A 12,271-nucleotide genomic window follows, 5' to 3' on the forward strand; every position below is an offset into this window, starting at 1 on the left:
ATATTTCACATTGTTTTAATTAGTAGGACAAAGTAAAACGAGTTTGCCAATACTTCCTTTTCTCTTTAGAAAATTTACCTCACTAGGTATAGTAGACAAACGAAAAAGTGTCAACCATCCCCGGTCCCCTATATAGGAGCAGACTCCACTGGACTGAACTTTCTTTTGTTTTGAAACTAATCATGTTATGGAGCAGTTTGTGCTAAAACATGAAATACGAACATTTCTTTTTCGAAAATTTCGTTCGAAGAAAACTCAACCTGAAAATAAATTATCAAGGTTATTTATGAAATATTTGTTTATAATATAGCGACAAATTTGCCTGAGGTGTATTTGAGGAAATAATAGTATTATTAATAAAACTATCACTGTAAATATTTTCGTGGCAAATGTTTTTTGGCAACATTACAAAGTTATTAATTGCATATAAACAAAATCGTCTTCGTTGGTTTTTAAACTCATCTTCAAGAATAAAATACTACCTGTGAATTCCTCAATACAAATGAGTTGTCATATTGTTAGGCTATTAATAAAATATTCTATTAATGAAATATGAATAAAATCGTTGGACCCTTTTTCGAGAAAATATCAAATTTTAATATTCACCCTATTCTTATTTTCCAGGAAGAAAATTAAAAAACGGCCCTAGGGAATCTTATAGACACTTAAAGTTTTAAATTTGGTTGTGTTGTGTTGAACGGTACCCTAATAGCACAAGATGTTCTGGACATGTGCCATTTAGGTGTCCCAGCTACTTTTTAGGTATCCGACACTTGGCACATACGATATTCATGTGCTAAGTATGTACTTCAGCTGTCTACAGTTTTAGGTACTTGTTATACCTAATTGATATTTGCAACTATGCACCACAAATATATCATTTATATTTCTAGCTCAGTTTCGCACTCTAACAGTCATTTGTTTTTGTGTCGTCACTTGGGACATATATCTGTCATGTTCTATGTACGTTTTTTAGGTACATATTGTTTCAGATACCATAACAGCACAAGATGTGCTAGGCATGCGTCATTGAAATAATATTCATCTCCCACATTTGATGCATTTGTGCTTCTTTTTCTAAGAGATTGTGTACTATGTAGAAGCAACAAACGCATCAACTTTATTAGATGGCAACAAATGCAGGAAGTAGGGCTAAATAGGAACTCGTCATTTTGTTATAAAATTACATGGCGAACAGATTTTATCTGATCCCAAACGGTTATCGTCGAATATACACGGTTAAAGGAGCACCCTGATTAGCCAAATTAAAAAGACTTCTACAATTTATCCCTCTACAAGCGACATTCTCTTCATCGCCTCTGTGGCCAAGTCGGAAGAGCACGCGGATAGTAATTCAAAGGGTGGTGATTCGCGCCCACCCTAAGGTAGCCCTACATTTTTTACTTGTTTAGACTCGCCTTAATGTAAACACATTACGCATATACGCGATTTAACATACGTATTTTGGGGGAGTAATTTTGTGGTTCATTGACGCCTACGGCATGGGGAACATACCTAGAACATACTAGGCACTTTCCCCAGGTACATGTCAGGCGTGTGTCTAGGGGCGGACATAAACTGTGACTATCACTTGCCATCCATGTGATTTCTTACTTAGAAGTATATAAGGAACATACTGGACACATTCGCATGTACTTGAGGGAACATGATAGGCATATGTCTGCTATGTAATTGTGCTGTTAGGGTATGACCTTTAGGTGAGTGATTATCTTTATATCGGGGCAAACAGACAGACGCACAGACATAAATAAAATCGTTTTTCGGCATGTAGAAGCTATAAAATGTGTAAATCTGTTGAAATCTCTTATTAAATTTTTTTCACGATCATCGTATTTTCTTCTCTCCTATCGTCCTCGAAATTAAAACTGAAGAAAAATGAAGAAAAAAGTCACATTAGACAGTTATTCAATAGTATAGTAAGTTAAAAATAGGTAAAAATTATGTGCATCCAGTTAGGGAAATGAGAGTAAGAAAGTTGTTGATTAATCAATATCTATGGTGCAGACAGAGGACTTTCTCGGTTTAAGCCTTCTCCTCTTTTGTGCAGTGATAGCGAAATGAATTTTGAATTCATGCAATATGTGACTTTTTTTTATATAGACATGTTTTGTCTCTCTTATATAGAAAATTTAGTGTGTGCTACTAAGGCTAGTTTTAGACGGAAGCATTTATCGTAGCATTTCTCGTAGCAAAAATCGTATCATCGATATCCTACCGTGTAAAGTAGCAAATGCTATAGCATTTCCCATGCCATGGCATATCCTATGACATTTTTTGTCGATAGAACCTGCTCTATTTCGTAGCATTTTCCCCAGCATTTCTGGTCCGATTGCAGCGCCGCGGTGTGTTAAAAGGAAGCGAAAGATTTTGTGCCAAATATCCATGCTCTTTGTTTTGTGTGGGAAATTGAATTGTAGTAAAGAAAAATGAGTTGGAGTAGGGATGCTCTTTGCTCGTATATTTCTTTGTGGTATTCGTTTTTTAATATAACCGACGAGAACTGTTGTTACAACTACTATAGCTTTAGCTATCTCACGCTTTAGTTTTGGAGCCATAATTGCGCTCTTCTCCAGTGAATTGTTTGCTGCGTTACGACAAGACGCTTATCATAATGCTACCGTGTAAAGCACCACGTACTTTTGATGCCATAGAATATTATACGAGATTTTTGGCAGCACATCTGCCACGAGAAATGCTACGATAAATGCTACTGTCTAAAACTAGCCTAACCCGCTAAAGTGCTCTATTGGGTAGTAAATTACATACTTGCAGGACACTTTCTTTGCACACTTGCTCCACCATACATTGCAAACTTACGTCGAAAGGAGTTAGTGGTAACTTCGTCATTTGCTTCAGGTATGCAACACACTTTCCACTATCGAATGCACGGTTGACACAAGTTCAACAGAATATTGTTGCAAGATCATTGCCCTACAAATGTTGATTAACCTTCCCTGTACTATACAAAAAAATTCTGCACTTCCTGTATATCCAGTTTAATCCTGTATATCTGTATATTCAGTTTTACTGCGAACTAGACTGTAGCCTGTAAAGCTGCCGATTAATAGTTAACAAAACACTGACGTTAAGCGTTATTCGTTTTTTATACATGGTGAATTAATAAGTACGTGTATCTACGAACATACATGTCTACGAACTAATCATATTTGTCGATGCGTGAACTTACACGATGACTTGTCTAAGATAGATGATTCCAGTACTTGGAAACAAATTGAAAGAAAGAATTAGCAGTTTTTTCTTACAGATAAAGAATTTATAAATTAATCACAATTGAATTTTGAAATATCCAAACGTTTCTGCCACTGTTTTCTGTTAGTCATTTGAAGAGTAATAAACTAAAAATACAATCACGAACAAAATTTACATGATTGAGTCGAACAGAGTTAGTGACATTATTTATCTTCTTTTGCAATGTATTTGTGGATAGTAATCACTATAGACGTAATTGTGTCGGAACTTATGAACAATCGGTAATATCAGACGAACTAGGTGTTCCCATTTTTATCATTAAAACGAGGAATAGGTCCAGCATGTTATAACAGGATGCCCATAATTGTATTGCATTATATTCCAATGTATCATCTTTATTCCAGTACCTTGGTGAAGCCGACTATCAACTATACATTGCTAAACCTGATTGATTCATTTCTTTTCTGGTATTAACATAGTCAAAACAAAACGTTTTCCTCGGGTCTAATTCCTCAAAGATTTGCGTCACGCAACGCAAACTCTGTAATTAGGTAGCTTATTGGTATAAGTTTATTCCTTTGGCCCGGGAATCGAAATTTAACGATTTTGTTTTTTCCTAAATTCATAGTTAATTTATTTAAGTTTAGAAAAGTAATATTTTTAATGTTAGCGTCTTTGTAGTGAGCCTCCCTGCTTCGTCTACTGACCGTGAGACTCCACTAGCAAGAATATTTATATCATCAGCATATAATGGTGATTTTACACAGCCTAAATTGTTAACTAAATCATTTATATATATATATATATATATATATATATATATATATATATATATATATATATATATATATATATATATATATATATATCAGGAGCGTAATTTCAGATTTTGCTTGAGGGGACAAAACCCCTCGATATAGGTAAAATTTCGCGTTTTTCAATCATTTTCTACTACTCTATTGATAAAATCTATATAAATCTCAAACTCAGTGGGGCAAATGCCCCTCCCTCCCCCCCAAAATGACGCCCCTGATATATATATATATATATATATATATATATATATATATATAACAAGGAAAAGAAACCTGTAGTCCTTTTGTCACTTTCAGCATAGATGATTTGATCATTTCTCTTCTGCCATTTACCTCTTTACAGATGCTAACCGTTTGACTATGTTCAAATAAATACGACTTTATCCAATTGTATGCCACACCTCTGATACCATAAGGCTAGTTTTAGACGGAAGCAGTTATCGTAGCATTTCTCGTAGCAAAAATCGTATCATCCTACGGAAGCATTTCTCGTAGCAAAAATCGTAGCAAATGCTATAGCATTTCCCATGTCATGGCATTTCCTATGACATTTTTTGTCGATAGAACCTGCTTGACCTGCTCTATTTCGTAGCATTTTCCCCAGCATTTCTGGTCCGATTGCAGCGCCGTGGTGTGTTAAAAAAAGAGAAAGATTTTGTGCCAAATATCCATGCTCTTTGTTTTGTGTGGGAAATTGAATTGTAGTAAAGAAAAATGAGTTAGAGTAGGGATACTCTTTGCCCACATACTTCTTTGTGATTTTCGTTCTTTAATATGACCGGCGAGAACGATTGTTACAATTACTATAGCTTCCATCTACCTCACGCTTAATTTCAGGACTAGCTCAGGAGAGTAATGCTCCCAGAAAAAGGAACGAAAAGCACAGTTTTTATTGGTTGGCGTTATCCATTTCTTGCCACGTTGCATTCAAATAGCAAAAATCAAACGATTGCTGTTGTCGGTCTTCGTGGCCGAGTGGGTTAACGCTATATGCTAGTAATAAAAATCTGTTTTGGCGTGAGTTGGCGGGCAAACCCAGGCCGAGGATTTTTTTTTTACATTTTTTAACACTTTTTAAATTAAAATAATATGAAAATAATACTCAAAAAAGTGATTTATTTACTTTTTTGCAGATAAGTAGTAGTAGTAGTAGTAGGAACGGGTTAGAAGCCTCGCAGGGCTCGTTTTGTTCCCCTTGTACTCCATGATATAAATTTTGTGACCAACTTAAAACAACTGGCTAGGATAGCGCGTAAAACAGTTGGCTAGAGTAGCGCGCGAAAAAAACGTACTTCCGGGAGTAGCACCATATACTTTTGATGCCATAGAATATTATATGAAATTTTTGGCAGCACATCTCCTACGATAAATGCTTCCGTCTAAAACTAGCCTAAGAATACAATTTTGCTAGCATAATACCATGGTCTGTAGAATCTTGTGAAAGCAAGATGAATAATTGTAACACATTAAATAATAATATTTTCTGATTTTAAATGAGTTTATTCTGAAGTTCAACTGAGCATATACTAATTCGTGAAGGGGATCTAATGCTGAGTCGTTCAGATGCGTGATTAGTGACGGTCGATTAACACATGTATCCTACAGTAGTCAGGCTTTAAGTATGAGTCTAATCATACTTTAAAACGACTCTGCATAAGGCCTTCATGTTCAACTTTAATTTGTATAGACTTTTTGAAACGTCTTAAAAACCTTGGGGGGAGGTATGGAAAATTGACCTATTAACCTTCTCCTTCTACAACATGGTAGTGAATCCGATATTTTTTCCGAAATCCGGTGTTGCCAAGAAATTCAAGCTAGCTGCAGTGTTGCCATGTTGAGGGATTAATCCCACGGCGTAGGGATTTTTGACGTTGTGAGGGATTGTGGGAAGTTTCTGGTAAAGCGTCTGAAATGTAGGGATTTTCTGGCTATCCTACGCTTGATGCCTATATTTTACTTCAAGGACTCGAAATCGATTTTTTTTTTTTTTTAATTTTTGCTTTTACTTCTCAGCAAATATCAGTTTTCACCATTTCCTTTCCGTGGTCGTTTGTGAGACATGTACACCGCCCCCTGGAATCACTTGTCCTCCTCGCTATAAAAGAAGCGGGCTGTGGGTATGTGTAATAAACCAGCATCCCCAAAAACCATTGACCTTGCCTTCGGCTCGACCGTTCCCACCCTTCATTGAGGAAAACCTTACCTATCTCCCCTTCCACCATTTCCGTTAGAATGATTCGCACAGAAATATAAATAAATGGATGTATATAGCGCCAAGGCAAAGGAAAAAGGAAATAATGTATGTATTCAGCTGTCTTGGCGGGACAAGTAGGCCTGCCAATTACCCTCAGAACGATTAATTTTCTTTTTAACTCTTAAAAATATTTTCATTTGCTTGCATGTTTATTATCAATATCATATCCATTTTTAGTTTTGCGTAAGTGATGTAAACATCTCCTCGGTGTTTATCAATACCTTATATATCATATAACTCATTATTGATTTCTGAGGGAGGGAATAAGATGGCTCTGTGTTAGAGCGCTCACCTCTCCTGCGAAAGGACCTTGGTTCGATCTCAGGCCATGTGAATTTGTGGCGGACAACACCGTGTTCATGGGTTTACTTGGGGCGTTCCCACACTCTCATCCCAAAAACTCTTCATAATCATTCACTTTCTTCATTCATTCGTTTCCTTTAATCTAAAGGGCATAATCATGGGATGTAAAGCTAGAATTTTTTTTTTTTATTTACGTATTTTCCATCTTAAGAACAGAGTTCATGGCTTCGTCAGACGATACAAAATGTTGATAGTAACAACCATAGGCGGAACTAGAGGAGGGCCAGCCCCCCCCCCCCCCAGAAGCCAAGCTGGCCTTCTCCAGCATTTTTCTACTGGTCGAAAATAATGTTATTAATTTACCTCAATTTTCGCATAGCAATTTTAGTGATGCTTACATTCGACATATTTAATAGTGACTATACTCGTCCGCCCATCGATTTTTTTTTTGAAAAAAAAAATATTGTCTGGTGCCCGGATATAATAAAATCCAGGGTCGTAAATAAGGCCCCCGCATTGCGGGGAGCCTCAAGCCATAAGGGGGCCCTAAATCGTGAAGTGGGACGTAATGAAGGGGTCCCACTCCACGCTGTCTGCGGGGAGGCCCCCAAGCCTTTAGTTACGCCACTGATAAAATCCCTGGACCAATGTAATAGTAGGCAGTATAGCGACCTCTCAACTTGCGCTATATGTGTTTTTTTTTTATTTGATAGCTTCATTAATGTAAATTACTTTGTATTGTTTCAAGTAATTCATATTATTCACGTAGTAACTTTTTTCTTGTTTATATATGTATGATAAACCAGTCTTGTTATTATCTTATTTATAGCATAGTAATGTGTGAATAGTTAAGATTCTCAGAGCAAATTATTAAGATAGACTAAAAAACAACAGAAAAGAAAGAAAGAAGCCGAATTCTTGACCATTCAAAAGTCACTATTCAATATCGTTTGTTGCTTTTCCTTAATAATAATAATAATAATAATAATAATAATAATAATAATAATAATAATAATAATAATAATAATAATAATAATGAACTGAGGTTTGTGGTTAAATTCTTAAAGTATAAACTGTAACTAGACGCGCACCCAGAAATTTTTATGTAGGGTGTCGAAAGTTGGTAGGAGTACAATATTGCAAGACAGACACGACGCTATTCTGCAACCGAGGAAACGATAAATAATTTCCAAGTAGCGGAAGTCGTGAACTCTAAGAACATTTTTTATATTTTGCTTTTGAAACGTAAATAAAAATATGTTCGTGATAACCTCATATTTGAGTTTCATACTGTAAAAGTTACATGGATATCGCAGCAATAACAAGAGCCCGAGCGAGTCATGTCGTCTCTTGGTACGAGGGAAAAGCATGTACCAAGAGACTTAAATTATTTTACCTAGGGACAACCATACAGAAACCATAGCTTGTTTCCTCATTCTCAATAGAATGGGAATTTTTGCATTGTCAATAACTTTGTACCTAGGTAAATACAAGAAATATAATGTTATGTAAAACAAATAATATTGCAGTTTTCTTTATCACATTATTTGCTGAAGTAGCATTCAATGAGTATGAAACTAGGCATATTCGTTTAAAAAACACAAATTCGTAACTTTATTAATGCTACATCAAATAGCTATCATCATATGCAAAGTAATGTCCCTTGGTACACGAAAATCTGTGTCCCTTGGTATTTGGATCACCCTATTTATAAATAAAAGTAAACTTTTGAAAGGAGTGCATAATAAATTGAAGTCATCAAAATGTAGAGGCAATACATAGGTATCTTAAATATGCGGGAGCATTTACTTGTTACTACCATTTATGAGCAGCAAGAAAAACTCTCTAAATGTCAGCATGGAGCATCCTTCGTAGGAAGGCCAATTGGATTGGACATACCTTGCGAAGAAATTGTCTTCTTCATACCACCATAGAAGGAAAGGTGGAAGGAAAGCGAGGAATAGGAAGAACACAAGTGATTAATAATTTGGAAAAAAGAAAATATTGGGAGTTGAAAGAGGAAGCTGAAGATTGAAAAACGCGGAAGAAACATTTCCAGGTCTAAATCTAAAATTAAAAAAAAAAAAAAAAAAAAAAAAACATAAGTCCCAGGACCTGCCGAAAGACAGGTCATATAATAATAATAATAATAATAATAATAATAATAATAATAATAATAATAATAATAATAATAATAATAATGTACAGTCATTAGCACGAAGAAGCTCTGAAAAAATCGAATATTCTTTATTTTTTTTTTGTACGAAACTTAATTCTCTCTACGGTCTGTATTTGTGTTTTAACTGGTCAAGTGAATATCCACTTTTAAAATTATCCATATCAGATATATATTCTTTCTTTTGTTTGATTGAGATTTAAACTCTTGCGTCATGAGTTTGTATGCGTCTTGGTCCTGAAGGCTAACGTGTTGTGTACGATGCTACCAGCGGGAATCGACTCCAGGATCGAAAGTTAACATTTTTTTTTCACTTAACCTGTGGAGAAGTTAGAAGTTACTGAAGCAAACAAACAATATACAGTTTTCATAGCAGCATCCGATACTATGCCAAGCTCGATTACTGTGCTATTATTTATTTTTTCAAAGTATTTAATCGATAAAGTTCGACGTTTCTGAATATACTCCCCATAACAAAATAATACTGTAACGTTGGAAGCCAATGAAGTAAATAGTATAATAAAATTGCAGTCTTCTGGAGAGTTTTTCCCTCTTTTTAGTGACCCACTTGGAATATTTTGGGTTTAGCTTTTCCGACCTCTTACTGTAGGGGTGAAAACAATGGGACACTTGTTCCGAAAGCTTGCTAGCAATCACGTAGACACTCTCATACTGAAAGAGGATGCATGGACCTATAAACGGGGGTGGGGTGGAAGTAGGGATGGAAAACTTTCTTCTTAGGACCTTTTGAAATTGTGGGGGCAGTGTGTAGTTGAAAACAGTGAATCTATTGAAGTTCGTTTCAACGGAATTATGCTCCTTTTCCGTTTCCAGTTTTGATCTTACGGTTAGAATAACGGGAGGCAATGTGGGGGCAACGGCGACAGTGACAATTGTTAATCTTAGCTTAGTTTGTTAGATGAGTCAAGTACCATCACATCGTGTCGTGGGTGTGTTGCCGGCCGGTCAGTTGTGAATATATTTTTTCGTGCGGGTAATATATAAACAAAAATGTCCAAATCGAGCGACGAATGTCCTTCGACACCAAAGAAAATACGTGCGATACGGAATGAACTCACCAAGGAAGAAAAGTCATGGAGAAGAAAAATGTTTGTTGAGGAATGGTTACAAGATCCAAAATTTAAAGGTTGGTTGTGCAAAACAAGTGATAAATATAAAGCCAAGTGTTCGTGTTGCAATAAAGAGTTGGTGGCCGGGAAAAGTGAGTTGGAGAGACACAGTGAAACTCCAACTCATAAAAAGAATGCACTAAAAGTGAAAAATGTTCCTAGTGTTAGTTCATTTTTTTCTAAAAAATCAGCGGGAACAAAAGACGAAGTGAAAATTGCCGAACTTAAAATGGTATTTGATATCATTGAACATGACAGAAGTTTTCATTCGATGGAGCATATTGTGAAACTTCATCAAAGTGCATTTCCAGACTCATCTATAGTTCGTGACACTAACCTAAAAAGAACAAAAGTGAGCAGTCTTGTGACGAATGTCATTAATAAAGCGGTACAAAAAAAGTACGAGAGCAAGTTGCAAGGAAATTTTTTTTCGATTATGGTGGACGAAAGTACGGATATAGGAAACCAAAAAAACTTATGTATCCTTACCAGAAGTGTTAATGAAGATAGTAGCGGTATTGATACATATTTATTAGACTATGTAAGAGTAAAAGACGCCACAGCGGAAAATTTGTTTGCTGTTTTCAAGCATTCACTAAATAAAGCAGGATTATCATTGGACAATATTGTAGGGTACTGTAGTGACAATGCCAATGTAATGATGGGGGAACACAATTCATTTGTGTCTCGTTTGCTTCAGGAAACTGGTAGTATTGTAGTTGTGGGTTGCATTTGCCATTCACTAAATCTTGTAGCTAGTGCAGCTTCAGAAGCTCTTCCAAAAAATGTTGAGTCGTTACTACATTTAATATATTCGTATTTCTCGCGAAGTCCTAAGCGTCAAATTATATTGGAAGAACTTCAGACATTCATGCGTTCTTCTCAATTGAAGATGATAAATCCTTCGAAGACACGATGGCTCGCTCTTAGGAATTGTGTTTCGAGAATTTTGAACCAATGGTCTGTGCTGTATAGCTTATTTGCAGAGGCAAAAATTGAAGACAAAAGTCCTATAGCAGAAATAATATTTGCGGATTTAAATAATCCATTTACAAAAGCATATCTTGAATTTCTAAATTTTGTTTTGCCAATATTCAATACCCTGAACATGTTTTTTCAATCCAACAAAATTCTTATTAGTTGTCTTGCAAACGAAATTGAGCGATTTTTACGATTGTTGGCCAGCAGTTTTCTTAAGCCAGAATCGACAGCTGGTCACCTGATTTTCAAATGCAACCCAAAACATCCTGCTAACCTCCTTCCATTGACTGAAGTCAAAGTTGGAGCAGAAACCGAGGAAACGCTGGAAGAACTTAAGAACCGTAGTGGGCGGGAGATAACAAAAGACATTGAGGTGTTTCGACTGAGATGTTTACAATTCTATCAGGTGGCTTTTGAGGAAACAGTTAAGAGAGTGTCCGTTCCATTAGAGAAGGGTCTTATTCGTGGTTTGGTCTTTTTGGAACCTTCAAATGCGTTGGGAGATAATGCATTTGTGTCAAGGTCTAACATTCAATTGTCACAGCTTCTTCAACAGTTTAAGAATAATGTTGATCCGGACAAAGTTTTAAATGAATGGAACATTCTGCCTCATTATTTTTCTCATGAAGAAAAGGCAGAATACTTGAAACTCTCCATTGTTGAATTCTGGAAGAAAATTGAAGTGTGTGAAAATTTTAACGGTGAACGTCCCTTTCAAAATCTTGGAAAACTCGCAAGAATTTGTTTGACATTACCTCATTCCAATGCTTCAGTCGAGCGTATTTTCTCTATGGTTGCGGACATTAAGACTAAGAAGAGAAATAAGTTGAATGCGCGCACCGTGGCTGCTCTTGTACGCATCAAATCGGACATGAAGAATATGAATAAATCGTGCTTTGACTACCCTGTTACAAAAGAAATGCTCCAATTATTCAACGAAAACATGTATAAGAAGAACCCGGAAGATACACAGATTGCGAGTCTTCTAGCAATGGAAGAGGATGATGAGGACGACATGGAAGACATTCAACATCCCGATTTTTGACTAAATGTAAGTAGACCTGTTTGATCTCATATAATTTTTAAATAATATATTATGTTATAAAAAGGGTCCTTTTTGTAATTACAGACGCAATGAAGTTTCTGAACAAATAAAACCGAAAAAATTATAGAAAGAAAAGGGCAAGAAAGAGAAAAAATAATGTATAATTCTTCTATCTTAGGACGGTGTTGGGGCCGCGGTGGATCAGTGATAGAGCGTTTACCTCTGATGTATGGGGTCCCTGGTACGATCCCAGCTCTCAACAAGTGAATTTTGTGGTGGACAAACACCGCTTGCGTAGGTTTGCGTTCTTCCGTTTGCTCCCACCTTCTTCATTCC

This window comes from Thermobia domestica, chromosome 1 (assembly GCF_964235325.1).
Source record: "Thermobia domestica chromosome 1, izTheDome1.hap1.1, whole genome shotgun sequence".
In the NCBI taxonomy this organism is placed as follows: Eukaryota; Metazoa; Arthropoda; class Insecta; order Zygentoma; family Lepismatidae; genus Thermobia; species Thermobia domestica.